Source organism: Pongo pygmaeus, chromosome 2, assembly GCF_028885625.2.
Source record: "Pongo pygmaeus isolate AG05252 chromosome 2, NHGRI_mPonPyg2-v2.0_pri, whole genome shotgun sequence".
NCBI lineage: Eukaryota > Metazoa > Chordata > Mammalia > Primates > Hominidae > Pongo > Pongo pygmaeus.
Window position 1 is genome coordinate 1771547 of NC_085930.1, and position 26268 is coordinate 1797814.

At 35.4% G+C, this 26268-nt stretch overlaps 1 protein-coding gene across 3 annotated transcripts in view; it reads right to left on the bottom strand.

Annotated features, from left to right (window-relative positions):
* EPHA6 (EPH receptor A6) overlaps positions 1 to 26268 on the bottom strand; it is a 959072-nt gene that overhangs the window by 544666 nt on the left and 388138 nt on the right. The gene's annotated exons all lie outside the window — the stretch shown is intronic.

Sequence of the window (26268 nt, forward strand, 5' to 3'; positions counted from 1 at the left end):
GTCCAACAATGATAGACTGGATTAAGAAAATGTGGCACATATACACCATGGAATACTAGGCAGCCATAAAAAATGATGAGTTCATGTCCTTTGTAGGGACATGGATGAAATTGGAAATCATCATTCTCAGTAAACTATCACAAGGACAAAAAACCAAATACCGCATGTTCTCACTCATAGGTGGGAATTGAACAATGAGAACACATGGACACAGGAAGGGGAACATCACACTCTGGGGACTGTTGTGGGGTGGGGGGAGGGGGGAGGGATAGCATTGGGAGATATACCTAATGCTAAATGACGAGTTAATGGGTGCAGCACACCAGCATGGCACATGTATACATATGTAACTAACCTGCACATTGTGCACACGTACACTAAAATTTAAAGTATAATAATAAAAAAAAAAAAGAAATCATATACTGTTGTTTTCAGTTAGTTTTTTTCTTGATGTGGGCATTTTGACACATGAACTTAGAAACAGGGGTTATATACACACACACAGGAAAACTATCACCATATTCCCAAATATCCTGAAATGAATATATATTTCCATACTGGCAAACTCATGTAAGTTGCCATTAATAAGCATAAAGTGAAAGTGTTATACTTCAATTTATCTTTTATCATCTTTTCTCATTCATAGATTTATAATTTATATGTTAAAGATGATTTGAAAAAAGCACATACACTTAAGAGATGGACAAGTGTCAAGGTTACAGCATTATTTGGAAAAGACTCAGAAATAGTCTAGTAGTCTGGGGCTAGTGACGAGCAAAGTTACAATTCTATAGCTGTTTCTAGTGTGAGAATAAGGTAAGCATTTCTATTCTGGAAGTTAAGATAAGATACGTAGACCAAAAGACTTACATCAACAGTTTTTAGGATTAGGCTAAATTTTTATTACCATTTTGAATATAATCTGGTAATAATACTCATACAACACAGAAGCTACTATGCTGTTTCTATAAATATTGATCACCCTTTAAATGTTCCAACATTTATCTCCTAACGTGATTTTTACTTAATTTTACATTCCCAGATATGTTTTAGTCAACCATACTTAATCCCACATCAATATTACTTTCTTCATATTTGGTTTTAAAAAATGTGCTCAGGGAATCTATACTATTTAGTATTTTTATCCCCTAGTCAGAGATTCTTATTTTTGTTTCACTATTTTGTGTAGACCATCTAGTTATGACAGTTTGTCACCTTTTCTTTCAATATTGCTTCATTGCATACTCTTTAAGTCAGACTGAATTGGCTTTTATGAATAAAGAAAAATGTCTTCAAAAAGAATGCATCCAGTAACTTACTATAAGATATATTAGTAATAATAGCTGCAACAAAACCATTTATAATTATTGAACATTCAGAATGAGCCAGGCACTTTGATAAGCACTTTGCATATAATATTTTGGTTATTCTTACAAAAATTAACTACAAAGTAAATAAAGAACGAACGTGGCCTTTGAAACTAGATCACATGGGTTTGAGTTCTGTTTCTTTAGTTTACTTGCTCTGTCATTTAAGGTGACTTATTTTTATGTGCATTGGTTTTCTCTTCTGTAGAACAGGTGTTATTGACTGAGTGTGTGTATGCCCCCCAAAATTTGTATGTTGAAGCCTAAAATCCCCAATGCAATCATATTTGAAGATGGGGACTTTGGGAAGTGATTAGGTCATGAGGATGGAAGTCTAAGTGGGATTAGTGCCCTTATAAGGGAATGAAGAAACCAGACCTCTCTCCTCTCTTACATGTGAGGACAGCAGAAGATAGCCATCTGCAAATAAAGAAGAGGGTACTCACCAGACACCAGATCTTCTGGTGCCTTCATCTTCGACTTTCAGCCTTATGAACTGTGAGAAATACATCTCTGCTGTTTAAGCCACACAGTCTATGATATTTTGTTACAGAAGCCCAAACTGACTAAGACTATGGGAATAAAAGATAGCACTTAACTCACGGGTGGTTGTGAGGGATTAATAAATGTCATATGTATAAAATGATCAGAAGGGTGAATACCATTTTATTATTAAGATGAGGAACCTGAAGCTAAGTAATATCAAATAAGGTACTGTGGCAGATGGTTTTCCAAAAAAATGCCCCAACAATATCTTTCAAAACATATGTTCTTTTGACAATTTCTTATAGACACTCATTGCACAAAACTGTTAGGCCTCCGTTCTCTTCTCTTGAAATTAGTGTGCTTGTGACTATAGTAGAAGTGACTTTATATGATTTCCTAGGCTAGGTCATAAAAGGTAATAGAGCTTTCACCTGATTCTTCAGGATGCTTACTTTTAGAAACTACCCATGTGGCAGGAGGAAGACCAAGCAGCCATGGAGATGGCCATGTGGAGAAGAATTTAGGTTCTTTGCTCATAGCTCTGGCTGAGCTCATGGTTGAAAACCAGCACCAATTTGCCGGACAAGTGAGGGGCCCATCTAAAATGTAGATCCGCCAGTCCCCACTCCTGCCAATCCAGCTGATGCTGCATGGGGCAGAGATGAGCTGCCCTTGCCAATCCTGGCTCACATTACAGATTTGTGAGCAAAATAGATGATCAGTGTTGTCTTAAGTCATTAAATTTGGGGGTGTTTTTTTATGTAGCACTGAGTAACTGGAAGATTTGCTCAAGGCCATATGGAAAAAGCCAAAAGTTAGACAGAGGTCCATTCTAACCTATAATCCGAGTTCTCATCATTAGTTACCCATTATATTTGGAACACTGTGCTTATTTTGCAATCTAGGGAAGTGATGGAGTGAATCACACTTTTAAAGAATAATTGGTGAGTGATACGGTTTGGCTCCGTGTCCTCACCCAAATCCCATCTCAAACTGTAATCCCCATCATCCCCACGTGTCAAGGGAGGGGCCTGGTGGGAGGTGATAGGATCATGGAGGCGGTTTCCCTCATGCTGTTCTTGTGATGGTGAGTGAGTTCTCATGAGATCTGAAGGTTGCATAAGGGGCTCTTTCCTCTTCACTTCACTCTCATTTTTCCCGCCACCTTGTGAAGAAGGTACTTGCCTCTCCTTTCCCTTCCTCCATGATTGTAAGTTTTCTGAGACCTCTCCAGCCATGCAGACTGTGAGTCAATTAAACATTTTTTCTTTATAAATTACTCATTCTCTGGCAGTTCTTTATATTAGTAACAGTGTAAGAACAAACTAATATAATAAGGATATTCAGATTATAAATAACTACTATAACAAAACAGTCTTTAGTAAGATTTAATTGGCATATATGGTTTTAACTAATTGTTTTATATTATCTTAACCATATTTCTTTTTTGTAAGAGGTGAAACTAATATTGCTTTATTCAAAACTTAGAAATAAAAATGTATCACACAACTTTATTTCGTTAAAATGTTTTATGTGGTCACCTCATTTTTGTAAAAAATAAGTAAGATATTCGTCTTTCAACCTAGAATTGAATTGTATTCAATTCAATTGAATGAATTGTATGTGTGATTTGACATTTTGACCAAACTCACTCATCACTGCTCAAAGTATCACATACTCTGACACCTCAGTAAAGTTTGACAACCCTATCTTCTGCTGCCTTAGCAACAAATTTACAATCTATTTTTCAATCTGACAATTTTGAATGTCCCACTGTCACACATTTTGTGTCATTTCTGTAGTTGAATAGGACAGGAAAATAATGTAAAAATTATTGAATTATAACTATACAATTTTTACTAAGCAAGGAAAGCATACATTTTTATAGAAAGTTATTAATCATGTTGGCAATCAATATAATAATCACAATTTTCATCCAGTACAAATTGATGTTTTATATATTTATTCTATTTAAGTCTTACAAAAACCCAATGATGTGAGTATTAATGTCCTCATTTTACAAAAAGGGAGATGAAAGCTCAGGCAGTTGCTCAAGGTCACAGAGATGATACGTAAGCAAGCCAGGCTCTCAAAGCCAGGTCTCTCTGATTCTTATGCTGAATCTTTGGTACATCTTTTCATTATACAAATACGTGTGTGTGTTTGTGTGTGTGTGTGACGTGAGACATTCTTGGTAATAATTACCACATTTATCTTTTCCTCTGTAGCCTACCATTGCAATTATCATATGCATCCTCATCTAAATACCTATTTCTCATTTCATATAAAGAGGCATCTCTTAATACTAAGTATTCTGTGTGTGCTAATTCACTGGAACAATACTGCAGACAAAGCAGAGGTGCAAATATGAATGTATCATTGCTTGTACACATAGTTAATGTACACTTATTAGTCAAAATTACATGAGAATATTATAGAATAACAGCAAAGCAGACATTCAAAATATTCACTATCTGCTGTCTTCAAAATTGTAAAGATAATATACTACAATATTACTTAAAATTTCTAAACTTTTTAATCTAATCCATCTTCCCCATGGGTAAGTTTTCACATAATATGTGTTTGTATTTATCATACAAGGTTTAAATGATTATTTGTATCATTGAACCATTGGTTGAAAACTAGATGGATGTTTCCAATGTATTTCCACCATATGTAGCCCTCCATTTTTTTTTTTTTTTTAATTGAGACAGAGTCTTCCTCTGTCACCCAGGCTGGAGTACAGTGGTGTGATCTCGGCTCACTGCAACATCTGCCTCCAGGGTTCAAGCAAATCTCGTGCCTCAGCCTGCCAAGTAACTGGGGCTACAGGCATGCACCACCATGTCCAGCTAATTTTTTTGTATTTTAGTAGAGACAGGGTTTCACCATGTTGCCCAGGCTGGTCTAGAACTCCTGAGCTCAGGCAATCCACCCACCATGGCCTTCCAAAGTGCTAGGATTACAGGCATGAGCTAGTGCACCCAGCCTGCAGCCCTCCATTTTTACAGTACAGCTGTAGTGCTTGAACTTCATAATGATACTTTGAGTTTTATTTTGTATTATTTATTGCAATTAGGGTTTTATATTGAATAACAACTATTCATGTAATTAAATAGTTGATTTACCACCTTTCCATTAATATTTTAAAATAGTTTGCCAAAACTTTGATCAACATTTCATTGGAATGTTGAATTGAAGACAACTGGAACAGCATCTTCTATCCAGTACAAGTAGAATACCTATATTGATTCAGCATGGTTTGGATACGACAGATTCTCATGGATTACAAGGGCACATTCAAGGATGACATGCTATATGCAGCAACAGCAGACACTCAAGATTCAGAACTTCTAATGCCTTGCTTACAATAGCTCTATGTGGCTGTGTAATCACCATAGACTAGGGCATGTCAATTTTACAGATGTGATGGGTCTGATTGGAATACGGTTCCTTGATTTGGCTCATACTAAATCCCCCTATATAGCCATTCCATATATTAATGCTGTTGGCCTGAGCCTGAGTTTCCCAATGACTATTTCTCACCCAGGCAGATCATCTGAAAGCTGGTGCTTGGATAATCCAATTTTCATGGCAAGCAGGAGCTCTTCTGTAAAAGCAGTTACAGCATTTCATGAACCTATAACAAGTGTTTCTATTGGAAAACCTGGAACCATAAGGACAGTCTTCTATTATAAAGCTATAAATCCATTCCATTAATCAAAAGTTGTACACACATAAAATTTTGTGTAAATCATTTTTTACACATGTTCATCCATGTATAAATATTTTAAACATAGCAGAAAAATTCTTAGCAGGCCTTCTTTGATGCAACACAAACCCTCCAGTTAATCAATTTTATACATATGCATATCAAATTTCCATAAATTGGAACATATTATAATATGTTCCATAATATAATATAGTCACTGAGGTAAAATAATCTACTGGACCAGACAAATGCATTATCAACATACACAAACTTGTCTCTCCTCTCTGTTCCTGTTGCATATCACATGTGCTGCTATTACACAAGTATTTGATTGTTTTGCAGTGGTTTGATTCCTTGACCATCTTAACATCAGAGTGTGGGCACTTGTGAGAATAAACTATCTTTCTATTAAAATTTTCATACTCTAAGACCGTACTTTGCAAATACTAGGTGTTCAATAAGTATCTGATAAATGACTAACTAAATAAAAAAGTGACCCTTGATATTCTTTGACTTATACAACCAAGTTTTTTATATTCAGTCAACATTGCTACATTATATTCTGATACAGATTCTTTAAGGGGGAAAGAACACTTGCAAAAGACACCTGGAATTAACATAACATTTTACTGTATCCATTATCAAAGAAATACCATATTCAAGAACTGACTATTTAGAGTTATTTGCAAATTGTAATATACACTTTTATGTTGAAGCCTGCAATTTTAGTACTTTTGTCTCAAATTGCTATATTGATGAATATATTCAGCTCTCATGTTTGACTACATATTTTAATTTGAAAGCATATGTAATTTTCATTTTTGCACTTTTACAAACTACAGAATTAATATAAAAATAACAGTTATCGCAAGAACTGTTTGGCTAATACCGCATTATCAAGTACAATCATCTTTGATTATTCTGAAGTGGAATAACTTTGATAAATGTATAATAAGTTGTAGTTACTATTCATTCAGGATTTAATAGAGAAGTAGGGGGGTATAGGTTGAATAAAACCTGGTCCCTGAAGAGATAATGAGTATAAACCTCAACTTATAATATAATATTAGACACTGAGATTAAATAACTAATTGGCGGTATATTAATAAACACCTGGAGTTTCAACAAGGTAAAAAATTAGTATCAAGTAGAGTCAGCTTCTTAGCTGAATCAGCGAAGCTTCTTAGCTCGAATCAGCTTCTTAGCCTGGAGATGAGGCATTTTGGACCTTTTCTATGGAAAGGTAGAATGAGAAGAATGAGCAAATAGATGTAAGCATGGAAATGAGTATCACAAAATTCTATATAAAGAGAGGAAACTAACTCAAATAAAACAAAAAGTGAATGGTATAAAGATGGAATATATAAGGTAGTTAATAGGGTATGGTTATCAAGAGTCTTATAAGGCAGCCTAAAGGATTCCATAGTTATACTAAACACAGAAGTTTTTGAACTAAGGATAAAGAGTTTACATACATGGATTCTGTTGGCAGTATACCAAATTTATTAAAGAAGCGTGAGAAAAGAAGCAATGAGACCAGGTAGGAGACAAAGTCATTGACCCAGACAAGAAATATTTATCAGTAAACAAAGGCGACGAAGGTGAGAACAGAAAATAGTGGCATTGTAAAGATAAACAATTTTAAAAATAGTCTTAAAATAGACTGAGGGCAAAAAACAAGATAAACTTTAAGTGTGGCTTAGATATAACTATTAGATATATTTAATATTCTTAATAACATTGACCATATCATTGTGGACAGGATGTGTGCCTCTTTTAATGCAGAAGCCTTACATTCAAATCCTATTGGCTGAAATATATTGCCTTATGTAAGTTATTTAACTCCTGTAAATCTGAATTTATTCTTTTATAAAATGGAGACAAGAATAGTATTATAACTCTCTGTTGAGATGATGCATAATGTAATTTATGTAACATGTTTAGCATGGTGTCTGGATCATTATGAGCAATGATTAAAAGTTAAGTACCTAAGGTCAATCAGCCCACAAAAATTTTCATTGCTAAGAAAGAAACTCTCCCATACGCAAAATAGTCAGGAAAATAGCTGTAATGTAACCAAATATTCCAGTCATGTATAGTCCTCCCTCAGTATAAGTGGGGTATTGATTCCAAGACCCCTAGGTATACCATCTTCCCATACTCAAGCCTCACTGTCAGCCATGTGAAACCCGTGCATATGAAAAGTCAACCTTCTGTTTACATAGGTTTCCCATTCCATGAATACTGTGCTTTGGATCTGTGTTTGGTTGAAAAAAATCCACGTCTAAGTGGAGCCATGCAGTTCAAACACATATTGTTCAAGGATAATCTGTACATAGTAAATGAATTGCCATTTCCCAAAAAATAGAATTTAAAATGTATAGTATAATACTATAATTATATTTAATAAATATGTTCTATCTCATGTAATTGAAAAGGCACTTTATAATTCAACAAACATGTTTAAGTTTTTCAACGTCTGTTCTTATCTAAAATTTCATACTCAATATTTTAAACTTTTCTATTCAGATCTTATCTAAAATTTCATACTCAATATTTTAAACTTTTCTATTTAGATCTTATCTAAAATTTCATGCTCAACATTCTATTCCCTGATAGAAATCAAACCAAAGAAAAACAAGCAAAAGCAATAGGTTATGTTTGCTTTGTGGCATAAAGGTAATCCAGAAGAAACAAGACTTTCTACATTTTCCAACTGATTGGAATAAGAGTGTTTTTGTAAAACAAGTGAATTTAATTTTGTGGTAACCTAGTTGATGGTTTGAAGTAAGTCCAAGATTTACAACAGTTACAAACTTATAATTGCCCAATTTTTCTATGTATTTTTAATGGAAAATATAAGTTCTAAAATATATCCAAAAACATTTCTCCCCTTCTCCCTTTATCCCTTAGGAAGATCATATCTTCTAAACTACTCTACTCAGCTGATTGTAAAGATTAGTAGGCAAAATGCCTGTTGTAAATGAATCCACTTGGAACTTACTCTACTGTGGATTCTGTAAACTAATCTGTATTGTATGTTCTATTTATTCAATCAACTCTGCTGAATGCATAAAAGGTCTTTGACTTATAAATTTTCCTTTTTACTTCATAATTCCTTTCCATGGATTTAAGTGTCTTTGTTTTTTCCCAAAATGATGAAGAATAATTTATAAAAATATAGAAACTTCTTCTCTGCGTTAAATTCTCATAGAAAGAACACAGTCTTTCATTTATAAATCTGAGATATAATATAGCATTTAGGGGCAGAGACCTTAGAATCAGAAATTCTGGATCCAAATCTTGGCCCATCCACTTATTAACTTTGTGACCTTAGACAAGTTAGTTAATTTCTCTGAGTCTCATTTTTCTCATCTGTGGAACGGAAGAAAACAATACTCGTCTTGTACAACTATCTTGAGAATTAATTAATAATTCTAAAGTGCTCAGGCCTTAGTACATGGTAAGTGCTATGTAATGATTCATTTATATATGATTTTATCTAACCATGTAAAAATGTTTATATTTCTGGAGCCTAGTACATAGGAAATTGATTAACTATTTGGAGAATGGATAACTGTGTCAATACTTAAGGCAAATATTCCACAATTTCACTATTCCTTAAGTAAAACACTGCTGCATTTCATATGGATAAAATTTGCTCTTTTCTAAGTTCTTAACTCTTCTAAGTTTAAAATATATTGTCATTTAGCAAAAAAAAGTTGTTTAGAACACATAATTATATAACCTTTCATCATGCATCTTTCAGCCCTTATTTTTCTAAAGCAAAAGACTAATAGGGGTAATGAACATTTTAAGCTATTAGTGACTATAGAGACAATCTTCTTCCACATCACTCTTTTACGAATAAGGAGACAGGACTTTCAAAAGATAAAGCTCATTTCTCAGAATTATACCTTGGATTAGTACTTGAGATGGATTCCGAGTTCAAGACTCCTGACTCCCGACTCCCAAACTGTTTTTTTGTTTTTTCCCTCCACACCACAATCATCTCACAGACTTCTGACCCTTAAATATTTCATTAGTTTTTTTCTGCATTTATCTCCCATGTCTTTTCTTATCCTTTATGTATTATAATCTGCACTACCTATACTATTTCTGTAGCAGAGGCACTACATGGTTTTGTTAAAAATTGGGTATGATGCTTTGTTTTGTGGCAACTTCTCTACCCTTACAAACAATCTGTATTCACATCAAAAGTCTTATGTGGTCTCCTAATTGCCTCAAGCAGACAAATCGCTATGTGAGTTCCTGTGGCTCTAACCCCTAAATACATGTTAAATCTGTCCCTTTATCTCCATCTCCATGGCTAATATCCAACTCCACATTACCTTGATTTCTTGCTTGAATTATCCCAATGACTGTTTCTACTTTTGCCTCTACCACCTTACAACATAGTTTTGAAACTATGATCAGAGTGATCTTGTAAATACGTCAATGAACCTTAGAAGCAGAGACTCTAGAGTCTACATTTACTTACCCTGCTTAATAAAGCCTCTAATTGATGGCATTAAACTTAGAATAAAATTCAAACTCCTCACATTGTCAAAGGGCAGTTCTGTAAGAGCTGTCCCCTGCCTACCTCTCCAACTCCTCTCTTCTATGATCATATCTTCATATGATCATATGATCTTCTATGATAAGTCACACTGGTGTTCTTGCTCTTTCTGGATTACCCCAAAGATATCCATGCTTTCAGACTGATCCTCTAGCCAGTAAGTTCCTATCATATCACATGTTCCTATATTCAGCATAATACTATAAGTTGACTTTGTTTACTTTACTTTTTACCGCTATTCTCAAGAGCAGAAAACATCATTGTTGTTTATGATTTCTCCCTAGTACATAAAACAGTATTTGGCAATAGGAGTTTGCTCAGAAAGCGTTTGTTGAATTGGTGGGTATGACCCCTATAGTCAACACAGGTTCAACTATCTTCCAGCCCAATTATAGGTAAATTGTTATTACTATTCACTAAAGAAGACATATATCTGGCCAAGCATGGTGGCTTACGCCTGTAATCCCAGCAATTTGGGAGGCCGAGGTGGGTGGATCACTTGAGGTCAGGCGTTCAAGATAAGTCTGGCCAACATGGCAAAACCCTGTCTCCACTAAAAATACAAAAAAATTAGCCAGGCATGGAAGCAGGTACCTATAACCTCAGGTACCATGGAGACTTGAGTCCAGGAAGTAGGGGTTGCAGTGAGCCAAGATGGTGCCTGTACTCTAGCCTGAGTGACAGAGTGAGACTCCATCTCTCAAAAAAAAAAAAGATTTTAATATACCTTAATATTCTTTCTCCAAGATACCCTTAGGATGCCCCTACCAAAGCATTGACCTCAAGCTTCCTCAGAGTGTTATCAATTTTAATATCTTCCTCCTAGCTCTACTATAAATATTATCTTTGTTCACAGAAAGAGAGCCTACCTTTTGAGTATCAAAAAGGAGTTTCTGGTATGAAGAGTATATATGAGTTCTATCTGAGGGGCAATATTCATTTATGTCTCTAGTCTTTCAGTAATTTTCCTTAGTTCATAAAATGCCATGTTCAGCATTACTCTGGTATCTCCTCAAGGCTTCTTTTGCTCACACAGAACCCTCAGATGTAAGAAACAGCATCATCAGCATGTTTGGTTATGTGTGTGCCCATTAGAGTGACTAGTTAGAGTACTTTGCCAACGATGAGCAATCAAAAATTATGAGCTGGTGATGAAGATTCTGGTCCTTATGTGCCTGTGTGCCAGCATTAATTCAGGCAGTGAGGAATTTACGTCTTCACTGGGCATTGGGAAATGCAAGGCCTATGTGTTGCTGCATATAACAGCACTTTCTTAATTAAGGTTGGAAGCAAGATTTAGCTTTACTCAATATGTATTACTGCATTACAGATGAGAACACTAAGGCAGTGCAGTATGATGGAGATACAAACACTGCAATTACAATATCTTAATGTTATACTTGAATTTAACTTGAAATTCAATTTAACTTGAAATTTAACTTGAAAACAAATGTTAATAAATGGATAAAAAGGACTTAATATTTGCTTTCGGAGGGATTTGTAGTCATTAATATTATTTTGTAGAGATGTTCACTTTAATAAATAATGTTCGTATGTTTAATTTTCTCTAGGAGATTAGCTAATGTGAATCAGGTGACCTGCAAAAATTGCTTACAGGATAAAAGCATCCCAATTAAGAATTCAAGTTTTGGTACAAACTGTTAACAGATTTTAGGCTTCTGGTAACTTTCAATTTTCCTATATTGACTGTAACTATGAAAAATAATTATATAAAATTGAAGAAACAAACAAAAACCAATGCTAATCAAAAGACTACCCAAGACAATTTTCCAGGATTGCCATTTTTGTAGATGTGTTTAGTGAGTAAATACATCAGTGATTTGAAGTTAAGACACGTTAGAGAAACTGACAAGACTTACTGTTTGATAATTTATTGGAGGAAATAAATTTTTCTTTACCGAATTCTGTAACATATTTTGATATGCTGGACATAGTAGAAATGCAGAACTATTGTCAAGCTAATACATTGGCTTTTATTTTGCATGGTTGTTGAAAGATAGATACAATTCACAAACTGAGCATTTAGACATGTTTTCCTCTATTTTCTAATATGCAGTTTGATTATAATTCATCTGTAATTTCTGAACCAAAGTACCTCAGGCTTTTTGTCAAATGTTTACAACTTAAACCAAACATTTTACTTAGGCCTAATTAAAAAATAAACTACAAAGAACTATCAGATTTTCACATCTGCCCTTTCTCTGCCTCCAGCAGGCAATCAAAGCTATGTCCACATTGGCCTTGTATTAAATATTTATGACTATATCTATTTTCACTACTGGATTGCAGGCTCCCGGAATGAAGACAGTATGCCATATTCATTTTTGCATCCTGTTATACCTAATACACAGCCATCTACATGGTCTGCTGAGCACTAGCAAGATTTTAGTAACTATTGAATTAAATTGAATGAGAGGACTGAGAAATTATACTAAGAATCTGGGTAATGGAGGCTGTCAATCACGATGTAACTAAGCAGTACAGGTAAAAATGCTGAGTCTGCATGCTTTCATTGCTGGAGGGAACACAGGTACAGAGTCTCCCAGGTTGAAACCACCATACGACAGAAATATATAATTTACTGAGCACGTAATATGTATCAAGCATGCAGTAAAATATGCATGCACTATCTCAGTCAATCACAGCAAAGTTATAAGGTAGAAAGGATTTTTCTCATTATAGTATACATGAAAAGCCTGAGGCCGTATGGTCTGATGGTTAAGAAGGACCTCATGGATTTTGTGTTCAGACTTGAGTTTGATTCCCGGACTTGCCAATTAAAGCCTCCCTGCAGCACTGACCCAGGAAGGAGCCTGGAGGGCAACTGGGAAATATTTCTCAAAATGTAAAATGCAAAGCTCTTTAATATCACTATCAAACTTTTACTATTTCTCTTATACTTGAATGAGTGCCTGAGTTTAAGACCATTCACAATCTGGTCCAGGGAAGCCTTCATAACTTCTTGTCTATAGGATCAATCAATGTGGCCACCCTTAACTATTTGTTCCCAAAACATTTTCTGCACTCTCCAGAGCCGTTGCAAATGCTGCTCTATAACCTGCAACATCCCTATTTGAGAGTAAGCTCAAATCATACTTTCTTCGTGAGATTAAGACTTCTCTGTTTAAAAGACAATTGATTGCTGCCATTATTTTGCATGATTTACCTGTATTAATGAAACCCTATTAAAGTTAACTCATTGTCACCCCCCCAGCATCCCACGATAGCCAGTGAATAACCAAAGGTCAAAGACAATATCTGATTCATATTTATATTTCTTACATTTTAAACAATATGTTAATATCTGTAATTAAACATTAGTTGTTTTTTTTTTTTTTTCTGGAAGGAGATAATTAGAATCCCAGGTTCTTAGAGCAGAATGAATTTGAGAGCTTGGTTACAACAATTACTATGTTTTCTTAAAGAACTTATATAATTTCACAGAGGTTAAGACTGCTCAAGTTGGCGAAGCCAGGACTAGAATACAATTTCAAGGCTCTATCAGTCAGGAAATGCTGTCTTCAGGAATGCGGGTGGTTCTCATGCCCACAGGCAAATCAGAATTACCTGAAGAACTTTAGCAACTACTGATGCCCTGGTTGTTTGTCAGGCCAATTAAATCAGAATCTCTGAAACAGGTAGGGGGTAGTTCTCCAGTGCTCCCCAAGTTATTTTAATGTACAGCCAGAGATGAGAAGTATTATTACATTACATGAATGTGTCCTATAAGCGCATTCTTACCTTTATGAATAAAATTAAGAAAAATCATGCCCAGGAAATTGCCTAACCTCATTTCCTTCCCCAATACCCTATTTTACAAAATGGCAGCCATGACCTCCAACTGTGGCTCATCACAAATTTAATAACATTAATCAAAACCAAATGCATGTTGTTATTATTTTCAGAAAAGATATTTGCCACTGGCTAAGGTGGAAGAGATGCTAGGAGAATTCTCCGTCTCTGACTTTCTCATCTCATATATGCCTGTGCCAACACAAGTACATTCAAGGTACTTGGTGTTCTATTTGGCCAGTTCACCCTGTTCAAGTGCAATTAAGCAAACTAATTTCAAAAATAAAAGCCCTATACTAACTTGGGAAACTGGAGAGAAAGAATGCCATGAGAACATGTTGAGTAAATGCTACACCCTTCTGAATCAGTCATCATCATGGAAGGCAATTATATATATACAAACATCAAACTTTAAGCCAGTGAAAACTGTTTTGTTTTCTGAATTTTTATTTAACTCTTACATAAAGCATGTTCAGACACTAGCATGTTCAATGTTGAATTTTTGCTTTAATGATTTTTCATTACAAATGGCTTTGTTTTTTCTAGAACACAGTTAGGCAAAAGAAAGAAATAATAAGATAATTTTTATTATGTTACATTTAGCTTTTATCACTATGTACACTTAGGTTTTAGTTCCCAAAGAAAAATGAAAATCTCAAGAATTAAAGGGGCCAAACCAAGGGGCTCACTAATTGTACCTTATCCTCATAGATCCTTTTACAAGCTGCTGAGCAATCCAGAGTGCTATGTATGCCATAGTCTGCGCGGACTCAACAAAAGTGGAGTCTGTAGTAACTGGGAGGGACCTAAACTTCAGAAGCAGGAAGTGAGAACTGGAAGCATTTCAGAATATGGAGCTAACCTGAATCTAAAATCAAAGGTATGTTAGGAATAAATATCAGCACAAGGAGGATTCAGTCACACACATTTTTTTTTTTGCATGGGTCATAACCACTCCAGCGATGTTTTCAAATACCACAATGCCTTAAAAGTGCCTTTTGGTGAAGAGGCAGAGCAAGATAGCCAGACAGAACCCTATAGTGATTGTCTCCACTGCAGGAACAGGAAATTGAACAACGACTCACACAAGAAAACATCTTTGGAGGAACAAAAATCAGGTGAGTGACCACAGTACCTGGTTTTAACATCATAAGGAAAGAGGCATGAACAGTGTAGAAAAGATAGTCTTGAGTTCCTGACAGCCACTCCCATCTCCTGGCAGGGGGCTCATGGTGCTAAGAGAGAATCTGCATTTGGGAAAGGGAGAGCACAGTGATTGTGGGACTTTGCAGTGGAACTCAGTGCTGCCTGTCACAGTAGAAAGCAACGCAGGAGATAATTCAGCTGGTGCCCACAGAGGAAGTTATTTAGACCTACTCTAGCCAGAAGGGAATTGTCCATTCTGGGAGTCAGAGCCTGAGTTCCTGGTAGCCCCACCACCATGGGCTAAAATGCTGTGGGGTTCTACATAAACTTGAAAGGCAGTCTACACCACAAGGACTGCAATTTCTGGGTAAGTCTTGGCGCTGTGCTGGGCTAGAAGCCAGTGGACTTGGGGTGCATGTGACCTAGTGAGACACAAGTCAGAGTGGCCAAGAAAGTATTTGTGTCATCCATCCCCCAACCCCAGGCAGCATAGCTCAGAGTTCTGAGAGACTCCTTCTTTCTGCTTGAGAAAAAGAAAGGGGAAAGGAGAGAACATTGTTTTCCAACTTGGATACCAGCTCAGCCACAGTAAAATAGGGCACTAGGCAGAGTCCTGAGGCACCCATTCCAGGCCCTAGCTCCCAGATGACATTTCTAGACACACCCTTGGACAGAAGAGAACCCACCACCTTGAAGTGAAGGACCCAGTTTTGGCAGGATCCACCATGTGATGACTAAAGAGCCCTTGGACCTTGAGTAAACATCAATGGTAGACAGGCAGTATTTGCTGCAGGCATTGGGTGAGACCCAGGGCCACGCTGACTTCAGATGTGACCCAGTACCTTCCTAGCTGTGGCAGCCATGAGGAGAGATTTTCTGTTTGAGGAAAGGAGAGGGAAGAGTAAAGGGAACTTTATCTTGCAGCTTGGGTAGCAGCTCAGTCACAGTGGTGTAGAACACTAAGCGGCCTCCTGGGGTCCCTGATTCCAAATGTTGCCTCCTGGGCAGAATTTCTGGATCTGCTGGGCTCAGGGGAAGCTTGCAGCCCTGAAGGGAAGAATATAGGCCTGGCTGGATTTGTCACCTGCTAAGTGAAGCGCCCTTGGACTGAGTGAATATTGGTGGTAGCCAGGCAATAGTCACTGCAAGCCTTGGTGAGACCCTGCTATGCTGGATTCAGGTCTGACTGGATGCAGTTCCAGCGGTGGAGGCTACAGGGGTGCTTGTGTCACCCCTTCCCCAGCTCCAGGAAACTCATCATGAAGAGAAAGATTCCATTTGTTTGGGGTAAGGGAAAGAAGCAAGAATCTCTGCCTGGTAATACAGAGAATTCATTCGGACCTTACCAAAGACCACCAAGACAGGACTTCTACAATTCTGAAAGAGTCACACTATTATTGGGCTTGGTGTGCCTCATAATGTAGATATGGCTGCAGTACCAAAGACAGATCACAATACTCAATTCCCGTTGAATTCTTAGATAGCCTTCACAAGAATGTTGGGTACAAACAAGCCCAGACTGAAATGTCTGTAATAAATACCCAACTCTTCAATGCCTGGACATTGACAAGCATCAGGACCATCCGGGAAAACATGACCTCACAAAATGAACTAAATAAGGCACCAGTGATCAACCACAGAGTGACAGAGAAATGTGATCTTTCAGACAGACAATTCAAAATGGCTGTTTTGAGGAAGATTGACAAAAGTTAGGATAACACAGGGACAGAATTCAGAATCCTGTCAGATAAGTTTATTGAAAAGAGTGAAATAATTTTTAAAAATCAAGCAGAAATTCTTGAGGTGAAAGTTTCAATTGAAATATTGAAGAATGTATGAGTCTCTCAACATCAGAACTGATCAAACAGAAGAAAGAATTAGTGAGCTTGAAGGCAGACTATTTGAAAATACACAGTAAATGGAGACAAAAGAAAAAAAAAAAAAGGAAGAATGCCTACAAGATCTAGAAAATAGCCTCAAAAGGGCAAATCTAAGAGTTACTGGCCTTTAAGAAGGGACAGAGAGAGAAATCTGGGTAGAAAGTTTATTTAAAGGGATACTAACAGAGAACTTTCCAAAACTAGAGAAAGGTATCAATACACAAGAAGGGTATAGAACACCAACCATATGTAACTCATATAAGAATAACTCGGGACATTTAATAATCAAACTCATAAAAGTCAAGGATAAAGAAAAGATCCTAAAAGCATCAAGAAAAAAGACACAAATAACATAAAGAAAACTCCAATACATTTGGCACCAGACTTCCCAGTGGAAACTTTACAGGCCAAGAGAGACTGCCATGACATATTTAAAGTGCTAAAGAAAAAACTTTTACCCTAAAATAGTATATCTAGTGAAAATATCATTCAAATATGGAGAGAAATAAAAGACTTTCCCAGGCAAACAAAAGCTGAGGTATTTCATCAACACCAGACATGTCTTACTAAGAAATGCTAAAGGGAGTTCTTCAATCTGAAAGAAAATAATGTTAACAAGCAACAATCATCTGAAGGTACAAAAATCACTGGTAATGGTAAGTACATAGACAAACACAGAATATTATAACACTGTAACTGTGATGTATAAACTACTCATATCTTGACTAGAAAGACTAAAAGATAATATAAACCTATCAAAAATAACAACTACCACTTTCAAGACATTAACAATAAAATAAGATATATACACAAACAACAAAAAGGTAAAAGGGCCGGGGATGAAGTTAAAATAAAGGGTCTTTATTAATCTTCTCTTTGCTTGTTTGCTTGTTTTTGCAAAAAATGTTAGGTTGTCATCAGTTTAAAATAATGAGTTATGCTATTTGCAAGCCTCGTGGCTATCTCAAATCAAAAACCTTACAACAGTTACACAAAAAGTAAAAAGCAAGAATATATTCCACCAGAGAAAATCATCTCTATAAAAAGGAAGACAGAAAGAAGGAAAGAAAGGGAGAAAGAGAAGACCACAAAACAAGCTGTAAACAAATAACAAAATGGCAGAAGTAAGTCCTTACTTATTAATAATAACATTGAATGTAAATTGACTAAACTTTCCAATCAAAAGACATAAGATGCCTGAATGGATTAAAAAACAAAACAAAAAAAATGAGACCCAATCATATCTTGCCTAAAAGAAACACACTTCACGTGTAAAGCCACACATAGACTGAAAATAAAGGGATGGTAAAACATATTCCATGCTAATGGAAACCAAAAATGTTGCTATACTTAAGTCAGACAAAATAGATTTCAAAACAAAGGCTATGAAAAGAAACAAAGATAGTCATTGTACAATGATAAAGGGGTCAATTCAGTAAGAGGATATAACAGTTGTAAATATATATGAACCCAACACTGGAGCACCCAGATAAATAAAGCAAATATTATTAGAGCTAAAGAGAGGGAAAAACACCAATACAATAATTGATGGCAACTTCAACACACCACTTTCAGCATTGGACGAAAAAGCATTGGATAAAATACAATATCCCTTCGTGATAAAAACTCTCAAATAACTGGGGTTAGAAGAAACATACCTAAATATAATAAAAGCTGTATATGACAGACCTATAGCTAGAGTCATACTGTGGGTATGGGAAAAATACTGAAGGCCTCTGCTTTAAGATTGGGAACAAGACAAGGATGCCCACTGTCACCATTGTTACTCAACATAATACTGCAAGTCCTACCTAGAGCAATCAGATAAGAGAAAGATATAAAGGAAAACCAAATCAGAAAAAAAACGTCAAGTTATCCTTGTTTGCAGATATTATAATCTTATATTGGGAAAAACTTAAGGACTCACCAAAAAAACACTATTAGAACTGATAAACTCAGTAAAGTTGCAGAATACATAGTCAACATACAAAAATCAGCAGTATTCTTATATGTCAATAGCAAACAATCTGAAAAAGAAATCAAGAAATTAATCCCATTTACAATAGCTACAAATAAAATAAAGTACCTAAAAAAAAACTTAACCAAACAAATGAAAAATCTCTACAATGAAAATTGTAAAATGTTGATGCAAAAAAACTCAAGAGGTCACAGAAAATGAAAAGATATTCCATGTTCATAGGTTGGAAGAATAAATATTGTTAAAATGTTTATAGTACCCAAAGCAATCTACAGATTTAATGCAATCCCTATCAAAATACCAATGACATTCTTCACAGAAATAGAAAAAATAAGCCTAAAATGTATATGAAAGCACAAAAGACCTAGAATAGCAAGAGCTATCCTGAGCAAAAAGAATAAAACTGGAGGAATCACATTACCCGACTCCAAGTTATACTACAGAACTATTGTAACCAAAACAGCATAGTGTCGGCATAAAAACAGACACGAAGACCAGTGGAACAGAATAGAGAACCCAGAAATAAATTCGTACTGCTACAGTGAACTCATTTTCAACAAAGGTGCCAAGAACCCATATTGGGGAAAGGACAGTCTTCAATAATTGATGCTGCGAAAACTGGATATCCATATACAGAAGAATGAAACTACACCCCTATCTCTTGCCATATACAAAAATCAAATAAAAATTGATTAAAAATGTAAATCTAAGATCTGAAACTATGAAGCTACTAAAAGAAAACACTGGGGAAACTCCAAGACTTTGGCCTGGGCAAAATTTCTTGAGTAATACCCCATAAGCACAGACAACTGAAACAAAAATGGGCAAATGAAATCACATCGAGTTAAAAAGCTTCTGCACAGTAAAGGAAACAATCAACAAAGTGAAGAGACAACCCACAGAATAGAAGAAAATATATGCAAACCACCATTGATAAAGGATTAATAACCAGTATATATAAGGAGTTCAAACAACTCTATAGGAGAAAATTTGATAACCCAGTTTAAAAATGGGCAAAATATCTAAGTAGACGTTTCTCAAAAGAAGACGGTCAGGCACCTGTAATCCTAGCACTTCGTAGGCCGAGGCAAGTGGATCACTTGAGGCCAGGAGTTCGAGAACAGCCTGGCCAACATGGCAAAACCCCGTCTCTACTAAACAAATAATTAGCCCTGTGTCATGACTGTGCCTGTAATCCCTGCTACTCAGGAGGCTGAGGCACCAGAATCGCTTGAACCTGGGAGGCAGAAGTTGCAGTGAGCTGAGATCATGCCACTGCACTCCAGCCTGGGCAACATAGCAAGACTCAGTCAGAAACAAAACAAAATAAAAAACAAAAAAACTCGTAGAGTGGCAAATAGTTATATAAAAAGGTGCTCAACATCATTGATTATCACAGAAATGCAAATCAAAAATACAATAAGATATCATCTCACCCCAGTTAAAATAACTTTTATCCAAAAGACAGGCAATAACAAATACTAGTCAGGGTGGAGAGAAAAGGGAATCTTCATATGCTCTTGCAGGAATGTAAATTAGCACAGTGACTATGGAGAACTGTTTGGAAGTTCCTCAAAAAACTAAAAAATGGAACAGCCATATGATCCAGCAATCCCACTTCTAGATATATACCCAAAAGAAGGGAAATCAGTATATCTAAGACATATCTGCACTCCCATATTTATCGCAGCACTACTCGCAATCTCCACAATTTGGAAGCAACCTAAGTGTTCATCTGTTAATGGTAACAGATGAATAGATAAAGGAAATGTGGTACATATACACAGTGGAATACTAGTTAGCCGTGAAAGAAAATGAGATTCTGTCACTGGCAACAACATAGATGGAACTGCAGGACATTATGTTAAATGAGATAAGCCAGACACAGAGAGTCAAATTTGGCATATTCTCACACATTTGTAGAAGCTAGAAATTAAAACCATTGAACTCACAAAAATAGAGAGTAGAATGATCATTACCAGAGGCTGGGAAGGTACTGCGGGAGAGGGAAGGGGTGATGGTTAATGGGTAGAAAAATATTGTTAGCTAGAATGAATAAGATCTAGTATTTGATAGCACAACAGGGTCATTATGGTCGATAATAATTTATTGTATATTTAAAAATAACTAAAAGAGTATAATTGGAACGTTTGTAACAAAAGAAATGATAAATACATGAGGTGATGGATACTCCATTTACCCTGATGTAATTATTAGGCATTGTATGCCTGAATCAAAATATCTCATGCACCCCAAAAATATATATACCTACTATGTACCCATGAAAATAAAAAATATGGTGCCATTTAACTGAAGGGTTTCTTTGTCTCAGTTTGGACTGCAGTCAAATCCTTTACAAATTATTCTAAGCAGTTAAGTTAGGATACAGAAGACAACAAGTACAATGGCAGTTACCAGAGGAAGGGAAGCGAGGAGACTGGAGATATGTTGGTCAAGGGACATGAAATTTCAGTTAGACAGGAAAAATACATTCAAGAGATATATTGTATATCATAGTAACTATAATAATTATTCTCATCCTTGTTCTTACACCTTTTGCAATATATTACACACTTGAAAATTGCTAATAGACTTTTAAGTGTTCACACCACAAAAAATAAGTATGTGAGATAATGGATATATTAATTAGCTTATTCAGTCATTCCACAATGTATACATATATCAAAACATTGCATATCATAAATATATATAATTTATATTTGTCAATTAAAACATATATAATAAAATCATAAAAATGAAGGCAATAATGCTATTTTAATTTGGGTTCCTCCAGATACGAAGGCAGCACATAAAGGGGATGTTTTCATGCCAGCTACCTATATGAGTAACTGCAGTTTAATCCAGCTGGGGAAACTATGACAGTAAGAGTGGCATGCACCTCAGAATTATCCCACTTAAGGGGTAAAGAAGTTGGGGTGCTTTTACACCAGCTTCTCATCGGTCATTCATTGAGGGCTGTTCCTAAGGAACACTAATTGTCCACAAACTGGAATCCAGCTGCAAGATAAAGTCTTCATGCAAAAAATAAATATATTGGTAGTTAAATATGCTGACAATTGGAAGTCAGGCCAATGAATTCTTAAGTGGTAACAGTGAAAAGATGGACATGATAGCATCACTACAAGTAAAGGGTCGTTGCTGTATACTGTTCCTTTCAAAGTGTAGTATGTTCTCACACCCTACGGATATTTGGATTACCCAAACTCTCATGGCCGTTTCTACTGACCCTGTCTACTGTATCCACTATCTTTAAGTATCCATGGCTTATAGATAGTGCTGAGTCAGCTTATGTGAGATTCTGTTATTTCCATTCAGGGGGACTCAGATCCTCATCCATCTCCAATACACTGTTACCAACTAGAAGGGAGATCTAAATGGGATTCTGTAGCATGGGATTCTGAGCTCACAGAATAGCACGTAAAAATTTTGGGCAATCATAATGCATTTAAATATATCTATATATATTCATTTTTATTTTTGTTAGACAAGTAGAAATGGTTTATTTGGTAGAAGATACAGTTTCTGAACTAAGTCATAGTCACATAATGACCTACAATTTGAAATGAAGAAAAGTAGACCTAGTATGTTTCTAAGCCTCCCTTGAATAAAAACCTAATAATGTATAATCTCCAAAGTGGAGAGAAAACAAATGCTGCAATTAAAGGACCCTGTGGTGAAAAGTATGAGAAGAGATAGAGGACATTTCTAAGGCTACATAAATCTTTCTAAAGAGATATAAGTAGAACTCTGTTGCACTGCACTTTACCCATTTATAGCCTAAATAATGGCATGAAAATACTCCAAACATTTTTAAAGCATTAAAATTTTGTTTGGAGAAAATGACAAAAAAATACAGTAGGCTTGTTTTTAATCTTACTGCTCCTTGTTCTCTATAAGCAAAAATAATTTTATTTCAGAAAACCCTCAGCTGAACTAACTTTCTAGGAACTGCATGATTCTACGTTCTTCAAAAATGCTCATGTTTCCAAGGGCTATTTCTCAAACAATTTAAAATAAGTATTTAAAGAACACCTTTCTTGATATTGATTATCCTTACTCATACTTGTTGGCACATCTCATATCATAAAGTTTCAATGAAGCCTGAAAATGTAGATAATATTATTTATTTTTTAAAGACAGAAATTGTACTTGATGATGTTATATTTACATTTCCAGATTTTATGGGCACCTTGTAAAGTTTCCAGAATCATCTTCAGCAAAATGAAATGTAATAATGTCATGGTGGCAGATAACTATCACCATTACTGAGCTTTCAATGATCAACTCTTTCAATTTTTATCACAAAGATAATATAAAAATATAAAATATAATAATAGTATTTTTTAAATTCAGACAATATAACTAAAGGAAATGTCACCTGCCTCTTTCCCTAATCCCAAACTGCTCATCTTCAGTAGCCTCTGTTAATGATTTAGTCTATGTTCTTCTAGATTTTTTTATATGCTTTTATAAACATATGTATATCCACTTGGAAACACATAATTTCATGTTTAATTCTTTTAGCAATACTATAACTCTGTACATATTTTTCCTCTAAATGATTTTTTTACTTAACATAAAATGGAGCTGTTTTTATTTGCATAATGTAGATTAAATTTATAGTACAAATTTACCATTAGTTATGTAACTTATTCTTTATTTTTTATTTAAGAAATATTTCAAACATATGATACATGTGACACACACCAGATGTAATAAATGAAAACATTTCTCCATAATAATAGTTTGCTGTATTTATTTCTTTCTAAAGCAAATAAAATCTTAAAGATATACTTGAAGCCTTTCTTCTTATTCCATTTCCTCTTCTTTCTTTTGCTACTTCTTCTCCCTAGTTTGATTTGTTTCCTTCTTGTCCTTGTTATTATATCTTTTGCAATATAGAAACATGTAAATAAATAATATATAGTATGCTTCTGTGTGTTTTAAAATTTAATGTCTACTTTAAATATATTTTTTAAATTTATTTTTTACATTAATCCTTGAGTTATCCATGCTGGTACATGTAGATGCAGTTTATTCATTATAACTGATGTTTAGCATCCCATCATAAGTAAATGCCATAATTTGTAAAATTTGCTGATTGGGGAGGGGGGAGGGATAGCTTTAGGAGATATACCTAATGCTAAATGATGAGTTAATGGGTGCAGCACACCAGCATGGCACATGTATACATATGTAACTAACCTGCATATTGTGTACATGTACCCTAAAACTTAAAGTATAATAATAATAAAATAAGAAAAAAACTTGCTGATCCATTTAGCTGCTGAACACTATTTGTAATTAAAAATAATGCTGTGATGAGCTGCCTTGCACATGCCATCAGGAATACATGTGGGAATATTTTCCTGGAAAAATAAGAAATTTCTGGATCATAAACTCCACAGCTTTACTAAACATTCCCAATTTTTTTTTCTAAAGAGATTATGTCAATTTATAGTTTCAACAGCAGAGAATGAGAGTTCTGATTTTGGCATGATCAACATACTGGATTTTTGCCAATCAGATATGTGTCAAATGGTGTCTCATTCTTGTTTTAATTTGCATTCCTCCTATATTTAGGGAGAGTGTAAAAGATTATATAATTATTCCTAGTCACTTCTTGCCCAAACTAAGAGGACTGCACCTCCCCTTCTGTACTCATTGATTAACATTAGGCTTGATTCTGTGTCTTGCCAATGTAATGAGGACAGAAATTCTATATGGCATTTTTCTTTCTTTCTTTCCTTTCTTTCTTTCTCTTTTCTTTTTTTTTTTTTTTTTTTTTTTTTGACGTTTTGAGACGAAGTCTCACTCAGTCAGTCGCACAGGCTGGAGTGCAGTGTTGCAATCTTGGCTCACTGCAACCTCTGCCCTCCGGGCTCAAGCGATTCTCCTGCCTCAGCCTCCTAAGTAGCTGGGACTACAGGTGCCTGCCACCACACCCAGCTAATTTTTGTATTTTTAGTAGAGATGGGGTTTCACCTTATTGACTAGGTTGGTCTTCAACTCCTGACGTCAAGTGACCTCAGCCTCCCAACGTGCTGGGAATACAGGCGTGAGCCACCGTGCCCAGCTTATATATGGCATTCCTAAGTAGAAGTATCAAGAGCCATCACATTGTTCTAATTTTTCTGTTTTTCTTTTGCCTCAGAAAAACACATTTCAGAAAAGAACTGATCCTTAAATCTGTAGTACATAATTAAAAAGAGCCACAGGACTAAACCCCACAGCTAACACATAATGTGAACGAGAAATAAAATTTGGTTGTTGTAAGCCACCACTGAGATTTTGGGTCATTTCTTATGACAACATATCTTAGTTAATGCAAGACTTATGACAGAAATTGGTTATAAAAGTATGGTGTTGCTATAACAATTTTTTAAGGTGTGATATTGTCTTCTAGGCCAGGCAAGACAATAATTATTAGAGCTGGAAAAATGGCAACCCATATTATACAGTGTTGAAACATTTGGTAAATTGGTAATGTGGCAAATCAGCTTGTAGTTACAGGTGAAAAGAGTGGGAAACATAATGTTATTAATGTGTCTTGAATGCTATTGGCTGTATTTGACAAACTTGTAAGAAGTCATGAGGTCAGAAAAATAAAATGGCTATTTTTGCAAAGGAAAACAAAAATGAATGATCCTCAAGATTCATGATTTGTAGGGTAGAAAGAACCAACTGCTTTTCATCTCTTTTCACTGAGAAATGTTTTGAGTAGCAAAGGTTGACAAACTTACTCAAGGGCTGAGCTACCACAGACTTTATTAAAAACTTTGAATCGATCCATTTGGCACCCAGTAAATCCTTTTCATTGGACAAAATGTTCAGCGAAAAGATATTAAAAGCATGGCTTTCCCAAGAAGCTTGATAAGATCAAGGTACTGGCAGTCAAGTTAAGAGAGGGGCATATCTCAACAAGATTAAGAGTTTGGATACTGGTACATGGAACACATTAGTTTTAACAAATGAAAAAACTATTATGTTTTTGAGAGTTATGAGCTGTACTTCTGAGAATAGTACCAGTAAAGCTACCAGTCTGCATTAGATTAGTCAGGAACTTAAAAAAAACTTGGGGCCCCAAATTCTATAGCTAGGAAGCAAGGCTGAGAGGGCTGCTTAGTTCTTGAGGATGGCATATTTTTTTTTATTATACCTTAAGTTTTAGGGTACATGTGCACAATGTGCAGGTTAGTTACATACATGTACATGTGCACAATGTGCAGGTTAGTTACATACATATACATGTGCCATGTTGGTGTGCTGCACCCAGTAACGTGTCA